This window comes from Cibotium barometz, chromosome 56 (assembly GCF_041138505.1).
Source record: "Cibotium barometz isolate CiBa-2024 chromosome 56, ASM4113850v1, whole genome shotgun sequence".
Classification (NCBI taxonomy): domain Eukaryota; kingdom Viridiplantae; phylum Streptophyta; class Polypodiopsida; order Cyatheales; family Cibotiaceae; genus Cibotium; species Cibotium barometz.
Window position 1 is genome coordinate 13,100,727 of NC_141101.1, and position 22,126 is coordinate 13,122,852.

Genomic DNA, 22,126 nt, shown 5'->3' on the forward strand with positions numbered 1-22,126 from the left:
GGGAGCAGGGATCTTTCAGCTGGTATCAGAGCGAATTGGCTAAAGTGGATCAATCGAGAAGCTAGAAATGTCAAAAGTTTATGAAGTAGCAGTAAAAGGTTATAATTGTGTGATGAAATTCATACAAATTGATATTCAGAATGAAGATTCATAAATAGGTAATTGGGTCTTCAGATGGAAGTACCGCAATTGTATGGAATACCTGACTTGCTTGAGGCCTAGACATGATGGTATTTACCTTATAATTCCAAGGACCGTGACTACCCGTGTATACCGTAGATATAACTGCAGCTCTTTACTAGCAGTATATACGAGTAAATCTAAGACCTTGAAATTATAAGCAAAAATGCTATTCAGATGATGAATTTAAATGTTGGTTGATATGATTTTAGAATTCTATTTGAGAATTGATGAGTTGATTTGGATTCTGATTGAAAGATAATGATTCCTGAATTCTAGTTGAAAGAAGATAAGATGAACAAAGCCACAATGAGGATGAATGGGACGAATCCCAGTGATGATGATAGTAATTGGAATGACAATTGTGACTTCAGCAAATCACTATGAGATTAGTGGATTGTGCTGACAGATTGCTGCTGTTTGACCCTTGACATAGTGGATCTAATTAAGGGATGACAAATTGAAAACCTGTATAACTAAAATTCCCAAGGAGGAATGATTAGATGGAATTTTTGGTCTGATGGACCATTACTGTTTAAAAAATATGAATGAATTATTCTCTGATAATGAGTTCTGTATGTTCTTCTGTTAGAAGGGATCTTTATCCCATGATTTTGTGGGGGGCTGACCAATCTAAAGAACTCCAGAATCAGTTGGATCTAAAGTTGGATTTGAATTATAAATAAAGGAACTTAACAAGAATTTTCATATTGATAGGATCATGGATCGCGGTCGTCGTGGTAGGAATGATAACCCCCAACTCGATGAGGAAGAAATCAACTTGGATGTTCGTAAAACTCTTCATCGCAGCCATACCTTTCAAGGGTGAAGGGGAAAACTTGGGCGAGGTTGTGGAGAAGTGGATCGAAGCAATGGAAGAATACTTTGATGTCACCGGGTACAACGAGAAAAGTAAAATGGCTCTTGCAAGGCTGAAGATAGTAGACACAGCTAGAGTGGCATGGAGAAACCACTGCGAGACAAACCGTCTGGATCAGGACACCCAGACATGGAGTGATCTTAAGATTTACCTAGGGAAGAGATTTTGTCCTCTCGACTTTTTGGGAACAAAGATGAACAAATTCTTAGGGTTAACCCAGGGGAGCAGAACTATTGAAGTGTATCATTAAGCGTTCTCTCTCCTCCTTAATAAGTACTCGGCCACCGTTGGATGAAGAACAACTGATGTGGCCAGGTTCATTCGGGGACTGAACGAACCTTTGAATATCCTATTGAAGAATGCCAAGCTAGTTTCCATAGCCGAAGCAGTGCGGATGGCGAAGGATTTCGCCAAGGCCTTTGATGTCAAGGTCCCGGCGAAGCCAACACCATCATGTTTCAAAAGATTTCTAGCTCCAAAAGGTGATTCCAACCTTCGACCTCCTAAGAGAGAACAAAGTCAAGCTCAGGATATGGAAAGTTCTAGAATGGAAGAAAGGTCCTTTTCGCGGAACTCAATCCCCTGGAATTCAACTTCAAAAGTTCCACCCTTGAACAAGGGAGTGAAATGCTATAACTGTCAAGGATTTGGACATCGTAGTATGGATTGCCCAACTCCTTTTGGATCAATGTTTTCACGGGTAGGGCAATCAGGGACCAAGATTCCAGACTCTAGCTCCTTCCTTCCAGAGTAATCAGGTTCCTTTTCCCCAAAATCAGAGAAATCCCATAGATAGACCCTCTAACCAACCCTCAATTTTGATCCAAAGTAATGTAAGACCTCTGCCTTAGAATAGGGAAAGTCAAAGAGAGATGTTCCCAAATTGGCCGTCCACTTCCAAGGCAGTAATGCTGAAAGCGATTGAAGAAGAAGAAGAAGAAGGCAGTAATGTTGAAAGCGATTGAAGAAGAAGAAGAAGAAGATGATGAAAGAGATCATACTCCACCTGCGAGATGAGGACATCTCGTATTTTTTAAGTGGGGTAGGATGTAAGATTCCTCCCTCTAGCTTGTGAGGTGTAAAGGTGTAAGATTCCTCCCCTTCTGTTCTTGTAATTATTCCCCTCTTTGAAATAAAAGAAAGATCTTGTTTTACCCTGTTTTAGCCTAGAGAGAGAAAATATCTAGAGAGAGTTAATCCAAAATTGTTATATTTTTTGATATAAAAATCCTCCCAGTGTCTAAAATGGTTTCCCCTAAAACAGAAATTCAAAAAGAACTTTCCAATTTGCATTTGGAATTAATTGAAAATGTGTATAAAGGACCTTAGCCTAAGGGTCAAGATTTTCAAAAATTTTTGAATTATGGTCCAATTCAGGTTCCTATGGATCAATTGGATTAATCCAAGTGTAGGGATGAGATAAATCCAAAGAATAAAAGAAAATACCCAAAAATGAGTAAATGCTCACATAAGATGAAGAGTTGATTGAGTACAAGGTTTATTAGTTAAAAACTATGAGATATTACCAAAAAATGAGATATTTTGGTATAATGATACATTTTTGACACCTTGGTAAGGAGGGGGTGAGACTTTAAGGAGGCACCTATTTCACACATGTGAATGAGTTTTTAAATAAAAAATATTAAGATATTTTTATTCTCCTCTCTCCTGGATCAAACCAAATAAAAAAGGGAGCCAAACTGATCCAAATCTTGTCCAAATTCAGCCAAATTGAAGCTAGAAAATTTTAGAACTTAGTTGGACTCAGTTAGTAGCCTCCCTCACCTATAAATAGACCCTCATTCTTTTGTATTACATTAAAATAATGATATTTTCTATTATCCTTTAAAAATCCTCTACATTTTGGAGAGATTGGAGCTTCTCTCTCTCTTCAACCTTCCTTGGAGCTTTCCTCTCGACACACTAACCAATTGATTGGTTGGGGGCTTCTTCTAAGATAGAGAAGCAAGCAAAAACAAGAGGTAAAGTGTAATTTTATGGTTTTTCTCTACTATTCTATAGATGGACTTTTTGTGTTTATCTGGTATTCTCGATCTTACTCAATCCCAGGATATGAGTGCTTTTGCTTTTGAGCATATCCTCTCCTCCGCTCTACGACTCAAACAAGCAAAGAAAGACTTGCAAATCATTTCGAGGAATTATATTTTTCAGACCCGCTGGCTAAGAGACGATAGCATAAGTGGCATGCAGCAGGGCAATATGTCCACTTAGTAACCAACCCTGTCCTAAAATTCCCAGATTTTTTCTCACCCTTTGAGGTAGTGACAGATGCTAGTGGTTTTGCCCTAGGTGGTGCACTTATGTAGGAAGGTAATGTAGTAGCCTATGAATCCAGAAAGCTCAGAACGCATGAGAGAAATTATGATGTCCATGTCTTAGAGTTACTCTCAGTAGTTTATGCTCTGAAGTTGTGGAGACATTATCTCTTGGGATAGAGATTCACCTTGATGACAGATGATCAAAGGTTGAACTGGATCTTCACCCAAAGGGATCTCACCATGCGTCAAAGAAGGTGGATGCAGACCCTGCAAGAATTTGACTTTGAGATAAAGTACTGGCCAAGGAAAGAAAATGTGGTAGCCGATGCGCTTAGTAGAAAAGCCTCCTTGCTTGCAATTACATTGGTGTCAAATCCATTGATCAGTGAAGCAAGAGAGAAAATAATGCAAGACAGATTCTTTGCCCCCCCATTACTACCCTACTAATGCAGGAAAGCAAGACTCCTCAGGAAATGAGTCGAGTTCTTGGGTACAAAATGGACGAAGGATGCATGTATTACAACAATCAGCTATGCATTCCTAATGATGAGGAAACAAAGGGAAACATTTTGAGGGAAGCCCATGATAGCCCAATAGCTAGACATCCAGGGTTCATAAAGACCTACATGTCTGTAAAGAAGAGCTTCTTCTGGCCAGAACTCAAAAGGGATGTACTCAATCATGTACGCCAGTGCTAAACATGTCAAAGAGTCAAGGCAGAAAGAGTTAAAATGCCAGGTAAGCTGCATCCCTTGGACATTCCACAGATGCAGTGGGAATGTATCAGTATGGATTTTGTTATTGGATTACCATTAGTGCAATAGGTTACAACTCCATTTTTATGGTAGTTGACAGATTAACCAAGGTTGCCCATCTGATTCCAGTAAAAGAAACCTACTCTGCAGTGGATGTTGCCAGAGTCTTCCTCAAGGAGATTTTCAGGCTACATGGCTTACCGAGAAGAATAGTGAGCGACCGAGATTCTAAGTTCACATCAAGGTTTTGGACTGCATTCTTCGAAGCAATAGGAACTTCCTTGGATCTCAGTACAGCTTATCATCCAAAGACTGATTCAAACTGAAAGAGTAAATCAGGTAATAGAAGATATCCTTCAGTCATGCTGTGGGGCAGAGAACCCAAGAAGTGGTTAAGCTATTTGCACCTGGTTGAGTTTGCTTATAATGCCTCTTATCATCGAAGTATTGGGAAGAGCCCATTCAAAGCTCTGTATGGACAAGATTGCCTCATGCCATTAACTTGGTCCGACCCATTAATCAGGGTTGAGATGTCCAAATAGATGCTTAATGATATGGAGCAGCAAATGCAGGCAATCCGCAAGGATATCAAGGCTTCCTTGGATAGACAAAAGCAGTATGCTGACAAGAAGAGATTGGAGAGAGTGTTTGAAGAAGCAGATATGGTTTTCATTAGTGGGCCGTATGCCATTACTAAGAAAATAAGAGATCTAGCTTATGAAATTCTTCTGCCTCCCCATCTCAAAGTACATAATGTATTCCATGTCAGTTTACTTAAAAAGTATGTACCCAGCCCGAGTCAATGTGCTGGATGATGAACAGTTGACTTCTTCGACTCAAGGCTAGATGGTACTCCAACATGAAGAAATCCTTGACGTTCAGGAGAAGGTTCTTAGGCATAGAGTCCTCAGAGAATTTTTAGTCAAGTGGAAGTTCTACCCTTTAGAGGATGCGACTTGGGAGAAAGAAAAAGAGTTGGTAAACGACTACCCCCACTTTGCGAGATGAGGACATCTCGTATTTTTCAAGTGGGAGAGGATGTAAGATTCCTCCTCGGCCCTAAAAGATGTATAAGCTCTCACCTCAATCCCCTGTAATCATCCCCTATTTCAAAATGCAAGAAAATATTGTTTTCACTTGTTTTTACCTAGAGAGAGAAAATATTCTAGAGAGAGATAATTCAAAATTGAGATATTTCTGGATACAAAGTTTCTCCTAGTATCTAAGATGAATTTCCCTGAAACAGAAGTTCAAAAAGAATTTTCTAATGTGCATTAGAAATTAATTGAATATGTGTATTAAAGGCCTTAACCTAAGGGTCCACATTTTCAAAAAAATTTGATTAAGGTCCAAATAAGGTTCTAAAGGGCCAATAAGATTAATCCAAGTGTTGGGATGACAAAATGCAAAGAATAAAAGAAAATATCCCAAAAATGAGTAAATGCTCACATAAGATGAAGAGTTGACTAAGTATTGGGTTTATTAGTTAAAAATTAAGGTTTATTACTAAAAAAATTAATTTTTGACACCTCAGCAAGGAGGGAGAGGCCCCATGAAGTGGGTGCTTTTTTCTCATCATTACTTGGTATTTTTAATTTTAAAAAAATGAGATATTTTTATCTCTCCTCTCTCCTCATGCAAACTAGATCAAAAAGGAAGACAAACTGGTCCAAATCTTGTCCAAACTGAATCAAACTGAAGCTAGAAGCCTCTAGAACTCAGTTGGACTTGGTTAGTGGCCTCCCTCATCTATAAATAGACTCTCATTCCTTTGTATTTTCATCTTTGAGTAATTACATGCCAGTATTATCTTCATTTTAGTGTAATTCTATTATCCCTCTATTTTGCCTCTACTTTTGGGAGCTTTGGAGCTTCTTAATTTTCCATCCTCTCTTGGAGATTACCCTCCCCAACTTGGTGGCCAAACCTTGCTTTGTGGGCTTCACTTCTCTCCAAAAGATTCAAGCCAAAATCAAAGGTAAGCCTTAATTCAATGGTTTTTCTATCTTTTTCAATGACTTTCTTCTTCCCAACCCCTCTAATGCTTTGGAAGCTTTCAATTAAATGGTTTTTTCTTGAAATCAAGTTTTGTTAATGATTCATAATGCTTAAATGGTTTAATACTAATCATTATGCTTAACTATAGTGTTTTTATTAGTAAATCTCTCTTTCTTGGAAAGATTAATCATCTTTATGTGGTTAGATCCTTGTTAGAAGGATGGTTCTTAATGATAAACTCATTATCTTGATCAAAACTCTAGGCTTGACAAGCTAGAGAAAAAGATTAGGTATTTTTATGATTTTAATCTAGTAAAAATGATGACTAATTCTGGATCAGTGGATTCCTACGATACAGTTAGATACGTTCAAGTTGCGTTGGTTAGAATAAGTCCTAGGAAGATTCTTATTCTGTGGGAAAGAATCAACGGCTGTGCCTCGCTTAAGGGGGAAAAAAGCGATGATTTCTATGAACCAAGTGCAAGTCTCTTCCTTGATCTGGCCATGTGACCTATGGGTTCGGTTGGATTAGAAAGGGTAGTTAAGGACTTGACCTGTTATATAAATCTCCCTTTAGATGATTTTCCTGGAGGAATCACCTGTGCTTTCCGGGCGAGGGAAGTTTTTTCGGTCTCGGTTTCAGAAGAACCACCGGATTAGTCTCTTGTTCGAACATTCGTGGTGGGCAAGGCCCCGAGTGGGAAGCCCTACCTTGTGCTGCGAGAGGTTGCTGCTTTCGCTGCCAACGCCCCAGAGGAGGCCGGGTGCACAAGGAGTATAAGTCTTTTGATACATCCATCTCGGTTCGGAGTATAGGTTTACCACATTTTGATGAGTTGGTTTCACTCTTGCTTGTTGAGGAAATCAAACTCAGTGACTCCTTTCATGATGCATCTACTAGCCATGATGATAATGGCAGAAATCAGGCTTTCTATTCACAAAGAGGATTTAGAGGCAAGGGGAGATTTGCATCACGTGGCCGTGGTAACGGTCGTGGATGGCAAGACAGGTCACCACAACAGAATTTTCAGCCTACATATGGTGTTAGAGGTGGTCGTGGATATACACCTCAAAGAGGCAGATGTAATCCTCGTGGTAAAGGACGTTGGCAAGGCCAACAAACATCTATGCAAAATGTGGAATGCCATTACTGTGGGAAATTTGGTCATATCGCACGTGATTGTTTCCGCCGCAAACAAAATGATTTGAGAGGGGGTAGAGCACAACATGGTGGACATTATGCACAACATGGTGGTGGAAATTATGCATCAAGTAGTAATGATGGTAGTGCCAATCACTTGTTTGCCATGAAACATGTTGTGGGATCTATGATGACAAATGCTGAAAGTGATGACACTTGGTATATGGACTCTGGAGCATCAAACTATATGACTTGTCATGGCGAATGGTTTGAACATATGAAGCCTATGGATGTGAAAGGCTATGTGGAGACAGGAGATGATACCCAACATGCCATTACACATGTTGGAAGTGTACCATTGGTTATGCACAATGGTGACACAAAATCTATGGCAGATGTCTTTTATGTGCCTTCTATTACAAAAAGTTTGGCCTCAGTTGGTCAAATGGTGGAACAATGCTTCGTTGAGGATTTCAAAAATGGATGTAGAGTCATTGCCAAAGGCCAAAAAGAAGGCAAGTTATTTAAGCTGGATGCTGGGATTTCTGAGTTGAAATCAGCCATGTTCTCTAAAAGTCAAAATGTGGTACAGGACATTGACATGTGGCATAAGAGGATTGGACATGTGAACATACAAAGGTTAAAGAACATGCACGCAAGAGGCATTGTTAGTGGGCTGCCTAGATTCAAGTATGATGGGAATATGCATGTTTGTGATGCCTGTCAGTTTGGAAAGCAGGCGAGGTTGCCGTTTCCTAGAGAAGGCAACATGAGTAGCAAGCCACTTGAAATAGTTCATAGCGATGTATGGGGTCCTGCACAAAACCCATCCATTAAAGGTAGCTTGTATTATGTGACATTCATTGATGATTTCAGCAGAATGACTTGGATTTACTTTCTCAGAGAGAAAAGTGAAGTGTTGGGAAAGTTTATGGATTTCAAAGCTTTTGCAGAGAAGCAATATGGCTCTTGGACAAAATGTTTGAGGACAGATGGAGGTGGTGAATACACCTCACATGCTTTTGAGCATTTCTTGAGAAAGCATGGCATAAGAAGACAATTAACTTGCAGGTATACACCTTAGCAAAATGGTGTTGCTGCTGAGAGGAAGAATAGAGTCATTTGTGAAGTGGCCAGGGCGATGCTCAATGAAAAGAGCATGCCAGATTATTATTGGGCAGAAGCATGTGTCACTGCAGTGTATATACTTATCCACAGCAGCCATACATGGAAGTACGCCAGAGATGTGGCTTACAGGTTTTAGGCTAGACATTGGACACCTCAAAGTGTTTGGTTGCATAGCTTATGTACATGTGCCTGACGAGAGGAGGAGGAAGTTGGATCCTAAGGTAGAAAAGTGTGTGTTTGTTGGATATGCACAGGATCGCAAGGTATATAAATGCTACAATCCACAAACTAGGCAAGTGGTTATCTCACGAGATGTGGTTTTTTGATGAACTTGCTAGTTGGTACAAAGCAAAGGATAAGGGTGTCATTGATTCTCTTGATGCTGATGTGCATGTGAACTTACCACAAGCAAGTTCTATTTCTATGTCTGGGCCAGCAGAGTCTGAGAGTAGCACTATACGTCCATGGTCAGGACGCTTGAGGCATGAGAGTGTGAGCACTGGGAGTAGTGCTGTGGATAAAGGGAAAAAGAAAGTTGAAGGAATTGGAATTACAGGTTATGAGTCGCGTCACGTTCAGAGAGTTTGGATGAGGAACTTGGCATACCAGTTTTACGCACACTTGGTGCAAGGCAGGATAGATATGTGCCTCCACATGCTAGAGTGACAGGTGTTCTCAGCATCATGTATATGTATGAGTATAGCATTCGAAATACATATAGACAGATAATGCAAAACTTTGTATGCTCTTTCTGACCATTGCTTATGAGCTATAACCTGTTGTTGCTGTGTAGGTTGTCAGGGCAGTTCTGGCTCTGGCTCCGCACCTGTAATAAGATTCCAAAAACCTTTTTCCTTCAAAAAACTTTTAATCCTGTACTTCCATGCCTGGAAGTTCTTCCTATCCAACTTTTCACCCACAATTTGTACTGGATTATCCGACATATTTGCTCAATGCAAATGCACCTTCCGCACACGTCCAAATCTGTAAATGAGCCTTCCTCAGCTCAACCACACTCTAATAAGTGTTCCAAATACTCCAAAGTAGTCAATAACCTTCATTTTTGATGTAGAAAATCAAACTGATTGCATCCAAAATGAACTGGCACACGCAGTCCAAGGTACCTTGTTTTGGCACGCTTTCCAAGGCTTCAAATTGCAATGTAGTGGTTCAATCAAGTGTGGATAACTTGCATTGACACCTAAACAAGCTCAATGTTTCATATCAACACCAACCAAGGTGCGTACATACCAATTTTGTCAAACCCCCTTCTCTGTTTTGAGAAAAACCTGAAAAACTAGTAAAACCAGTAGTAGAATTGCTCTAATTTCTTCAATGCTTGTCCAAATTGAGAGACCACGCATTCATTAGCTTAGCAATGATGTCCACTAACTCCATGTAAAAGGAATTAGACCAATTGTTTAAGATGAGAGAGTAATTAGCCGATTAATCACACTCTATTTCACTAATCACAGTAGACAACCTGTTTAATCAGCTCATTTCTAGCTCCATAGATCATAATTGCTCAAACCAATCATATAGCAAACTCCTTGAGTTTGTGTATTACCCAATTGCTAAGCAAGATTTGGAATTAATCAACCACACAGGTGGAATTTGGCCTCCACTTTTTAAAATGTATAAAAAATGCTCTATTTTCTCTGTAGATCTGCACCGCCTGCTGTAGAGGGAAATTGGGTTGATTATAGTGATAATTGATAGCATATATGATTGCCTAACACATCAAGGCATGTGTACAACCCATCAATTGTCTGATTTTTGCCAAAAACTTGCTCTAATTTCATCCACCAATTGACTCTTTTTCTCTGTTTTGTGAGAGCTTCAAAACCAGTAATTTTCAATCACTTAAATGCATCATATTTGCTCCAAATTCAGTGTTGGGCTTGCACATGAGTTGCCAATACATTAATCCTTGTCACATACATGTTTCTTTGCTAGATTGCATCTATTTTCACCATACATCACCGCTTCCAAGCTCCAATGGAAAGCTTGCAAAAACTAGAATTTTCTTTTGCTTTGGGCAACCCTAATTTGCCTTGTTTGTGCTTGAATCACTTGCAATCCGCTCAAGGGTGTTTAGTAGTCCTTACCCAATAGGCCAAGCTCTCAGATATGATAGAAATCGGTGTGCTCCAAGCTTCACAGCATCAATGGCAAGCTTCACAGCTTTTCTTCACAGCTTTTTCTCCCTCTTCTCTCACTCACTCATAAACCCTAATAGAGAGCACCAGGCTCTGATACCATGATGAAAAACAGGTAGAGGGAGAGGAGACACACACATAGGAGCAAACCCTAATGTATTACAAACCCTAACCATAGAGGGAAGCCCTCTCCCTTCTCACACAATGCATAAAGCCATAAATCATAATACACAAGACACACACTGTGTTGTGTCCACACACTACTAACCCTAGCTAATGTCCACACACTATGACCAGCTAGATGCGGTCATTTATGTCTCACACATGCTGCTACCTAACATGCCAGCACATAGCACAGCTGGCACACGCTGACATCGAGCTTGAATCTCAACAATCTCACATTTTAATCATTCATTTGCACTCATCACTTGCATTTTGCTCTCAAGACACAAAAAAAACATAGTATATCATTTGTAAGAGATTAGACACTGCCATTGAAGCTCAAACAAGCTCCTTGGTAAGACCTTCTCATCATGACATCATCTAGCTTTACTTCACATGTAGAGAAGTTCAATGAGGAATGGTTCCACACACCTGGGCTACACAGATGAAGTACCTTCTAATGCATAAGAAATTGTGGTGGAAAGTCACTAAAGAAATTATGCCGGATGAACCAAGTGAAGGGTGGGTTGAAAAAGATGAGCAAGCATTGTCACTCATTGGTTTACATCTAACCCTTAGGCTAAGGTCCTTTATACACATTTTCAATTAATTCCAAATGCACATTGGAAAGTTCTTTTTGAAATTTTGTTTCAGGGGAAACCATTTTAGACACTAGGAGGATTTTTATATCCGAAAATATCTCAATTTTGGATTACCTCTCTCTAGACATTTTCTCTCTCTAGGCTAAAACAGGGTAAAACAATATCTTTCTTTTATTTCAGAGAGGGGAATAATTATAAGAACAGAAGGGGAGGTTCTTACACCTTTACACCTCAAAAGTTGGAGGGAAGAATCTTACATCCTACCCCATTTAAAAAATGTGAGATATCCTCATCTCGCAGGTGGAGTATAATCTCTTTCGTCTTCTTCTTCTTCAATGACTTCTAGCGTTACTGCCTTGGAAGTGGACGGCCAATTCGGGAACATCTCTCTTTGACTTCCCTTATTCTGAGGGGCGGAGGTCTTGCATTACTTTGGATAGAAACTGAGGGATGGCACCTCATTCACAAGACGGTCAAAATGCTTCCCCAGCATTCTTGAGACATAAAACAGTCATTTAAAAATAGTTCATAAATACAGTCATTTAAAAATAGGTCATAAATGCTTCCCCAACATTCTTGAGACATAAAATAGTCATTTAAAAACAGGTCATAATACAGTTTCTATAATAACGAACTCTCGTCTTTCCACATTGTTTCACATCAATCTACATTTCTTAATCCACGTCCAATCATATGTATTCCCATCATCCATCCATTCTCATCCAATCACACCATATCCATCTCATCCAATCATATGTATTCCCATCGTCCATCCATTCTCATCCAATCACACCATATCCATCTCATCACATCTATCCACATTTATCCTTATCACATCTCATCCATTCGTATCTACCCATGTCCACATCTTATCACATTACATTCATTCACATCTCATCCATTCATATCTACCCCGATCCACATCACATCCATTTCACATCACATCTCATCCATTTACATCTATCCCGATTCACATCACATCACAGCATATCCATTTCACATCACATCTCATCCATTCACATCTATCCCGATTTACATCACATCACTCACATCCATTTCACATCACATCTCATCCATTCACATCTATCCCGATTCACATCTCATTCATTCACATCTATCCCGATTCACATCACATCCATTTTACATCACATCTCATTCATTCACATCTATCCCGATTCACATCACATCACATCACATCACATCTATCCTGATTCACATCACATCACATCACATCCATTTCACATCACATCTCATTCATTCACATCTATCTCGATTCACATCACAACACATCACATCTATTTTACATCACTTCTCATTCATTCACATCTATCCCGATTCACATCACATCTCATTCATTCACATCTATCCCGATTCACATGCATGACTATTCACATCCATCCATTCATTCACATTTACACCTATCACTTCACATCTCATCACATTCACATCCACATCCCTTTACATCACATCACACCCACATCCCTCTACATCACATCACATCCACATCCCCTTTACATCACATCACATCTCATTCCACATCCGCATTCACATCCATTTACATTATATCACATCTTATTGCATCCACATCCACATCCACATCCACATTCATTTACATTACATCACATCTTATCACATTCACATCTACATCCATTTACATCACATCACATCCTATCACACCCACATCCACATCCACATCCACATCCACATCCATTTACATCACATCACATCCTATCACATCCATTTAGATCACATCACATCCACATCCATATCCATTTACATCACCACATCACATCCAGCACATCCACATCCACATCCATTTACATCACATCACATCCTTTCACATAACCTCACATCTCATTCTCATCTCATCATTCACATCCACATTCATTTACATCACATTCTTTCTCATACACATCCATATCCATTTACTTTACACTCATCCTTTCACATAACCTCACATCTCATTCTCATCTCATCATTCACATCCACATTCATTTACATCACATTCTTTCACATACACATCCACATCCATTTACTTTACATCTCATCCTTTCACATAACCTCACATCTTATTCTCATCTCATCATTCACATCCACATTCATTTACATCACATTCTTTCACATACACATCCATTTACTTCACATCTCATCCACATTCATTTACATCCACATCCATTTACTTCACATCTCATCCACATCCATTCATCATACACATCCACATCCATTTACTTCACATCTCATCCACATTCATTTACATCACACCACGTCATATCACATCCCATTTACATCTTATCTTATCCATTCACATCCTATCGCATCCCATTCACATCTTATCACATCCATTCACATCTTATCGCATCCCATTTACATCTTATCACATCCATTCACATCCTATCACATCCCATTCACATCTTATTCCCATTTAGTAGCTTTTCCTACTTCGATACTGATAATGGGACTTTTTCTAAATTTTTGCCAATTTCTTGGTGTAGATAAAGGTTCTTAGTTCAAATTTGGGACAGGGTGTATACATTGACTTTGTACCTAAGAAAATGAGGACTTTTGAATATCTAATGCTTAATCAAATTATGCAACTATATTACCAACTTTGAATATGATGTTCCAACAAAAGAACTTGAAACGAAATTCCTTCATTTACTAGGAGAGATTAGCTACTAAAGGTAAACAAATGCCTGTTTTTTTACTGTTTACAGGGTGCCTGAGTGGACAAAACTGGGCACCCTGATCTTGCAACCACCCACTTAGTAATACAATTATGATAGTATAACTATCTTCTAAACTTAAATCCAATTTATGGATTTAAATCATAAGATTATCATAATTTTAAAAGCATAAAAGTATAAAAAAGCCACTTTCTTAACCTCTAGCTTCACAAGCCTAGAGTTTGATTTGTGAATTGAGAATTTATAAATGAGAAGCATCATTTGAATAGAGAATTGGTCATAGGAATGACCATTCTTTTGGGGAGAGAGAGATAAACATAAAAAGCATCCTAATTAAGCATAAATGTAAACTTTTCTTAATTATTCATTACAACTCTTGAGAAAAGCTTGATTTGCATTATAAACACTTAATTTAGAAACTTCTCAAGCTTGAGAGGGGTTGAGAAGTGAAAACATTGAGAGTAGTAGAGAAAAACCATGAAATTACACCTTACCTCTTGATTTTGCTTGCTTCTCTATCTTAGAAGAAGCCCCCAACCAATCAATTGGTTAGTGCATTGAGAGGAAAGCTCCAAGGATGGTTGAAGAGAGAGAGAAGCTCCAATCTCTCCAAAATGTAGAGGATTTTTCAAGGATAATAGAAAATATCATTATTTTAATGTAATACTGGCATGGTATAGTTCACAGATGAGAATACAAAATAATGAGGGTCTATTTATAGGTGAGGGAGGCCACTAACTGAGTCCAACTAAGTTTTAGAATTTTCTAGCTTTAATTTGGCTGAATTTGGACAAGATTTGGACCAGTTTAGCTCCCATTTTGATCTAGTTTGATCCAAGAGAGATAAAAATATCACAAATTTTTTGGTTAAAAAACTCATCCACATGTGTGAAATAGGCGCCTACCTTAAAGTCTCCCCCCCCTCCTTACCAAGGTGTCAAAAATGTAAAATGTATCATTATACCAAAATATCTCATTTTTTTAGTAATATCTCATAGTTCTTAACTATAATAAACCTTGTACTCAGTCAACTCTTCATCTTATGTGAGCATTTACTCATTTTTGGGTATTTTCTTTTATTCTTTGGATCTTGGATTAATCCAATTGGTCCATAGGAACCTTAATTGGACCATAATCCAAAAATTTCTGAAAATCTTGACCCTTAGGCTAAGGTCCTTTATACACATTTTCAACTAATTCCAAATGCACATTGGAAAGTTCTTTTTGAAATTTTGTTTCAGGGGAAACCATTTTAGACACTAGGAGGATTTTTATATCCAAAAATATCTCAATTTTGAATTACCTCTCTCTAGATATTTTCTCTCTCTAGGCCAAAAGAGGGTAAAACAAGATCTTTCTTTTATTTCAGAGAGGGGAATAATTATAAGAATAGAAGGGGAGGTTCTTACACCTTTACACCTCAAAATTTTGAGGGAGGAATCTTACATCCTACCCCACTTAAAAAATGCGAGATGTCCTCATCTCGCAGGTGGAGTATAATCTCTTTCATCATCTTCTTCTTCAATGACTTCTAGCGTTACTGCCTTGGAAGTGGACAGCCAATTCGGGAACATCTCCCTTATTCTATCGATATTTCTCAATAATGCTCAAAATTCCACTTTTGATAAATATTCATAAATTGAATTATACTAAAAATTTCTCTTTTTTCCATTTTATTTCTTGGGTCTCAAATATCATGGGAATTCCTCTTCTTACATTTAATTGATTGATTTCTAAATGTCATGGGAATTCCTCTTTTATCATCAAATACATTTATCTAAAATTTCTCTTTTATTTTAAAAAAATATCCATAAATTCAATATGCCAAGAATTCCACTTTTACTATTTAAATGATTGAATTCCAAATGTCATGGAAATTTCTCTTTTATCATTTAAATATTTCTCATGCATAAAATAAATTTATCTAAAATTTCTCTTTGAATTTTAATAAAAATATCCATTAATTCAATATGCTAAGAATTCCACTTTTTTCATTTAAATGATTGAATTCCAAATGTCATGGAAATTTCTCTTTTATCATTTAAATAAAATTACCATAATTTTCTTCTTTTTTTTAAAAATTTTTTTAATTATGCATAAATCTTAAAAATTAGTTTTCCATTGAATGTGATGAAAATCATTCTTTTAGCATAGGATGACCAATCCTAGAATATGGTAGGAAGTCCTCTTTTCATGTTATGCATAAGAATGAATTATGTATCAATTTCTTAAAAATTTTGCCATAGCTCCGTTGGTATTACTGATAATTTTTAATATTTTTGAAAAGAATAAACTTAGTAATACAATTATGATAGTATAACTATCTTCTAAACTTAAATCCAATTTATGGATTTAAATCATAAGATTATCATAGTTTTAGAAACATAAAAGTATAAAAAGCCACTTTCTTAACCTCTAGCTTCACAAGCCTAGAGTTTGATTTGTGAATTGAGAATTTATAAATGAGAAGCATCATTTGAATAGAGAATTGGTCATAGGAATGACCATTCTTTTGGGGAGAGAGAGATAAACATAAAAAGCATCCTAATTAAGCATAAATATAAACTTTTCTTAATTATTCATTACAACTCTTGAGAAAAGCTTGATTTGCATTATAAACACTTGATTAACTCCTCAAGCTTGAGAGGGGTTGAGAAGTGAAAACATTGAGAATAGTAGAGAAAAACCAGGAAATTACACCTTACCTCTTGATTTTGCTTGCTTCTCTATCTTAGAAGAAGCCCCCAACCAATCAATTGGTTAGTGTGTCGAGAGGAAATCTCCAAGGATGGTTGAAGAGAGAGAGAAGCTCCAATCTCTCCAAAATGTAGAGGATTTTTAAAGGATAATAGAAAATATCATTATTTTAATGTAATACTGGCATGGTATAGTTCACAGATGAGAATACAAAATAATGAGGGTCTATTTATAGGTGAAGGAGGCCATTAACTGAGCCCAACTAAGTTCTAGAATTTTCTAGCTTTAGTTTGGCTGAATTTGGACAAGATTTGGACTAGTTTAGCTCCCATTTTGATCCACGAGAGAGGAGAGATAAAAATATCACAATTTTTTTGGTTAAAAAACTCATCCACATGTGTGAAATAGGTGCCTACCTTAAAGTCTCCCCCCTCATTACCAAGGTGTCAAAAATGTATCATTATACCAAAATATCTCATTTTTTTAGTAATATCTCAAACTAATAAACCTTGTACTCAGTCAACTCTTCATCTTATGTGAGCATTTACTCATTTTTGGGTATTTTCTTTTATTCTTTGGATTTATATCATCCCCACACTTGGATTAATCCAATTGGTCCATAGGAACCTTAATTGGACCATAATCTAATTTTTTTTGGAAATCTTGACCCTTAGGCTAAGGTCCTTTATACACATTTTCAATTAATTCCAAATGCACATTGGAAAGTTCTTTTTGAAATTCTATTTCAAGGGAAACCATTTTAGACACTAGGAGGATTTTTATATCCAAAAATATCTCAATTTTGGATTACCTCTCTCTAGACATTTTCTCTCTCTAGGCTAAAAGAGGGTAAAACAAGATCTTTCTTTTATTTCAGAGAGGGGAATAATTATAAGAACAGAAGGGGAGGTTCTTACACCTTTACATCTCAAAAGTTGGAGGGAGGAATCTTACAATCTAGGGAGGCAAATGTCAAAAATTACTATCATGTCTAGACCACGAGAGAAGCTAAGGTCAAGGATAGAGTGGCCTGGATAATGGGGGGGTAAAGGGTACTATGCTCTGCCATGAGGAAAACCTTCTCTAGTTGAGTGGCCTAGTCTTCAAAGTCCTCTAAGATTCCTTATGGAATGAAGGTCTCTCTCAGCTTTTGCTTAATTTACACTCACTGCCAAGGCCCTGTACATTCCATGAGATGATCCTCATGGATGACCTGCTGAGGTGGAGGCTGTCTTAGCCGTACGGTGGGCCTTCGCAAGCGGCTTGGATGGAGAATAGTCCCCATCCGGGCGGCTACAAATCTGCCCACCCGGTGTGCTGCAAGAATCTCGGATCAAGCACCAGTGGTGGCTGTGTCCCATCGCGGCTGCCTCTCCCGCTCAAACAGAGCAACCTCGTGTATGCATACATATCCAGGGTCGCGTGCTAAGTCTGCCACTATGCAAACCACCAAATGTCGAATCCCGGAGGCATCCACACTCTCAGTATCAAAGAAAAAATGAGCCAACTCCCATAGTCGGCCTATCACATCTGTCACCTCCAGATCGCTCACATGGTGAGAAAACTCAACTGCCTGAGTCTTCAAAATGCTAAGAGCGAGATCCAGAGTCCACTCCCAGTCGCTAGGGCCACAGAGAGGGAATGAGAAGGCCACCGCTGAATCAAGTGCCTCCTCCCCTCGGGCCGGAGGTATCACTACATAAACTCTGATGGTGGCTGCTGGCTCATGGGGGCCCTCCGCTCCAAAAAGCCGTGTGAAGGAGTAATCAAAAGCCTCCAAGCGCTGTCTAGTGTCGAGACGAATCAGCCGACTGCTGCGGATAGAGGATATCCGTGAAGCCCGAATCGGCATGGTAAGTCTCCTCTGTGGTGCTCGAGCAAGGTCGGTGCTCAGTGTCCGCCGGACTGCACGTGACCGCCAGGGAACTGCCAGGGCCTCCCGGGGAGCTGAGGCGAGCGGGGGGGAGGAGGGGGTGGAGAAGGAGCCGCTGCCAAAATCGGAGCGGGAACAGGAGGAGGCGAAGGTGGAAGCGAGGCGGGAGGGGGGGACAGGGGAGGGGGGGTGGGGGCAAAGGAGGGGGTGCTGGCATCTCCTGGTCCTTAGTCGCGGCACTGGGGTCTCCTCCTGGAGGGGAGCAAAGCTGTTCCTCACGGGAACCCAGTGATGCTGAGACTGTGGCTGCTGCTGCATTGGTCTATGGGCGTGCTGCTGTGGTTGTCTCCCTCGACGGTGCCCCTATCTAGGCTGCCACTCCGAGGTCTCTGTGGGCTGAGCAGGTGTCTCGGAGGCTGCCTACTGCCGAGCCGCATCTGCTGTGGGCAGGCCATCGGGGGCTTGCTGCTACAATGAAGGTCGAGGTCTCCTGCGAGGGCAGCAGGCCTTGGCCATGTGGCCGACCTGTCTGCAGATAAAACACTGGTTCGGGAGCCCTGAAAACTCCACTCTCTGATCAATCCATCCCCCCCTATCCTAGATAGCTGAATGATCTTCGGAAGGGAGGAGATGTCAGGAACCAAAACTCTGACCGAAGGTAGCCCAGCTACTCTAGCCCCCACCACACTGAAGCTGTTGTGGGGCCAGTCTCAAGCACCGAGCCCACCAATGCACCTAGCCTAGAAAGGAGCGGAAGGTACTCACGGCGGAGTCCAGGGAAGCAAACTGTAACATGAAATAGGCGCTCTCCCTGCTCGGCTACGCTACTGGGTCGTCAAAGCCATGCCAAGGTCTGAAGAATGCCCGAGCGCCCCTGATGTCAAGGGGACTCATGGCTAGGACCTGGGCCACGCTCTGGGCTGTCTCGAACAAAACTCAATCTGGTAGTATCCACGCGGCCCAGTAACTGAACGTCCAGGATCTTGCCCACATCTGCAAGAAGGTGGGCCTGGAGAAGATCCCGGATCTCCCCTCTGCTAGGGCGAGTGCCGACTATACGTGGCAGATGGTGGTGGAATGTGCCTGGAGGCGTTCCACCTCTGCAAAACGGGGCGAGGCTCGCTTCCTCTTCTGGCGAAAGAAAAAGCCTGATGGGGGTATCGTCAGGGGGCGGGCGAGGGGGCTACGGAAGAGTCCCTCTGAGGTGGGGCGGGAAGAGCCTCCATCACAGTCTGAAGCTATGTCAAAAGCGGAGCGAATGCGGAGAGTCCTGCAAGAACCGAGCTGCACGGAGGGGGGAAGGCGGAAGGCAAAAAACCCCCAGGGGACGAAAAAAAAAGCAAAAAGAAGGGGAGGGGGTAAGGCTGCGGCGAAGAAAAAACCAGGGGGGGCGGAAGCAACGCGAAAGGGGGGTGGGGGGGAAGAGAGGGTGGAGGCTGGCGGAGGGGGGCGGGGCGCTAAAGAAGGGAGGGGGGCTCGAAGGAGAGAAGTAGGGGGCGGTGGGCGCTACAGCGCTGGGGCGGGGGGCGCAAGAAAACCAGACGGGGGGGAGCAACGCGCGGGCGGCAGAAACACAGGGCAGGCGGGGGGGGAACAGACATGAGGGCGGGAAGGGGGGGGCATGGAGGCAGCAGTGCGAGCAGGGGGGAGCGGAAGCTTTAGCAAGCGTTGTCTACTCTCCTAAGAGTGCCGCGGTTATCAACAATAAAAAGTATTACCTGCATTGGTGTTCTCCTTGCTCGAGTGTATTGTTAGTCGAAGATGATCCCTTCATCATGTGAATGTAATCCCTTCATCATGTGAATGTAATCCCATGTATCTCCTCTACTGTGGTGACGATGGTAGCCAGTCTCTGCTGGGGTAGGATCTCTACCCAACAATGTCACTCTACATCACAAGACAAACATTATAACACAACTCAAATAGAGAGAATACAAAGAAAAGACATGAAGTTGCACTATACATACAAACTCGGCCTCCCATGAAGCACGACCTCCAAATCCGAAGTGTGACGATCCATATCGCTCCATTTGTATTCGGCGCCGCGCTTCTCGTTGTCGCTGGTTCACTATTCCTTCTAGGAGCTCCTTCTTGGCTTTCTTCCACTCGTCCCTATGAGAAGTAGATGGCTTACCATGTCCATTTTGACCAGCATCTATTCGGGCTTTCTCCTCCTTTGCATGTCTCCTTACTAGAGACCTCCTATTCTTAAGTATGTGTTTGATTTTGTGTTGCACCCATCTACTGTTAAACCTTTGGTTGTGAGGATTAGGATACTTCTTGTGGACAGCTTTAATGTAATCATCCACTAGGATCTCCCTTTGCTGCTCTTAAAATGTATAAAGCAGTCTTTATAGTGTGCAAAAACTACTTGTTGGCACGCAAGTAGTTTACCACCTCCTTCCCCCCATGAGAGTCATCAACTATGCCGCCCACATCTGTGATATCATAATATGATATATCACCATGATGTGGTGGTGACTCTAAAGAACTATCCCCACCCCCAAAGCACTGCCCTAGGCATCCTCTATCTCCTCTACCTTAACTCTCATCAGTGCTAGTGCAACATGAGGTACGACCACCACTATCTCCACGACTACCCTCTCTCTACGACGACGGGACTGCCACTCTCATGAGGGCCATGATGACTGTGAGGTGTCACATCTCCTAAAGTTATAGGTGTAGGAGATGCTGTAGCACTAACTGGGGCTGACGGATGAGGGGGTGAATGTAAAGGTAGGTGAAGTGCCTAGCAAGGATAAAGTGCCTGGCAAGGGACTCTGTTGGGCTATGGGCGGCGGCCCTGATGGTAAAGGGGTGCCTGCTGCATAGGCTCATGCCACCAACAACTGCTTGGGGGTGGGAGTATAGCCAAAGATGCCCTCTACCTCCATAGCAAACCGTCATTGAGACTCGATATGCGAGCCTCAACTTGTGGGTCTGTGGGACAAGAGGACGAGGACCCAGGCCACATCTATACAAACAAAGAAAATATTAAATTGTATGTAATATAGGATGAGGATGAAGGTGGTAAAGAAGATGCAGCACATGATGGGGGAGCATGAATGACAATGAGGAGGATGAAGACTATGAAGATTAGTTTACCTCCTAGTGATTAGCACACTGCTTCATTGCAACACTTTGTTTTGTAACATCTCTTTTGGGATAATATGGTTACACTATTCACATCTCCTTTGATAATATGGTTACACTATTTTGGAAGCCCATATGGCCTTGATACATAAGTCCTTTGGCATGCCTTTGTGAATTAAAGGATGTGTTAGTATTTGCTTAGGGAACAACTTAAATAATGATGAAAATATTTGTTTGGAGTTCACTTTTAGGAAATGGCATGTTGTAACTTATTTATCTTGTGAATGGGCATTGAGATTAACAAAATAAATGACAGGAAAAAAAAAAGAGATGTACACTTGACACTAGTAATGGAAAGGTTTGAGCAATATGAAACGTATGTACAGAAGGGGACAACTAACATGATGCCTTTCAACCGTGACCATTGTTGGCGGGAGAAGCCAGCAATACTACGTATGAGTTGAGCCAGAGATTGCACGAAACACACCTTAGACA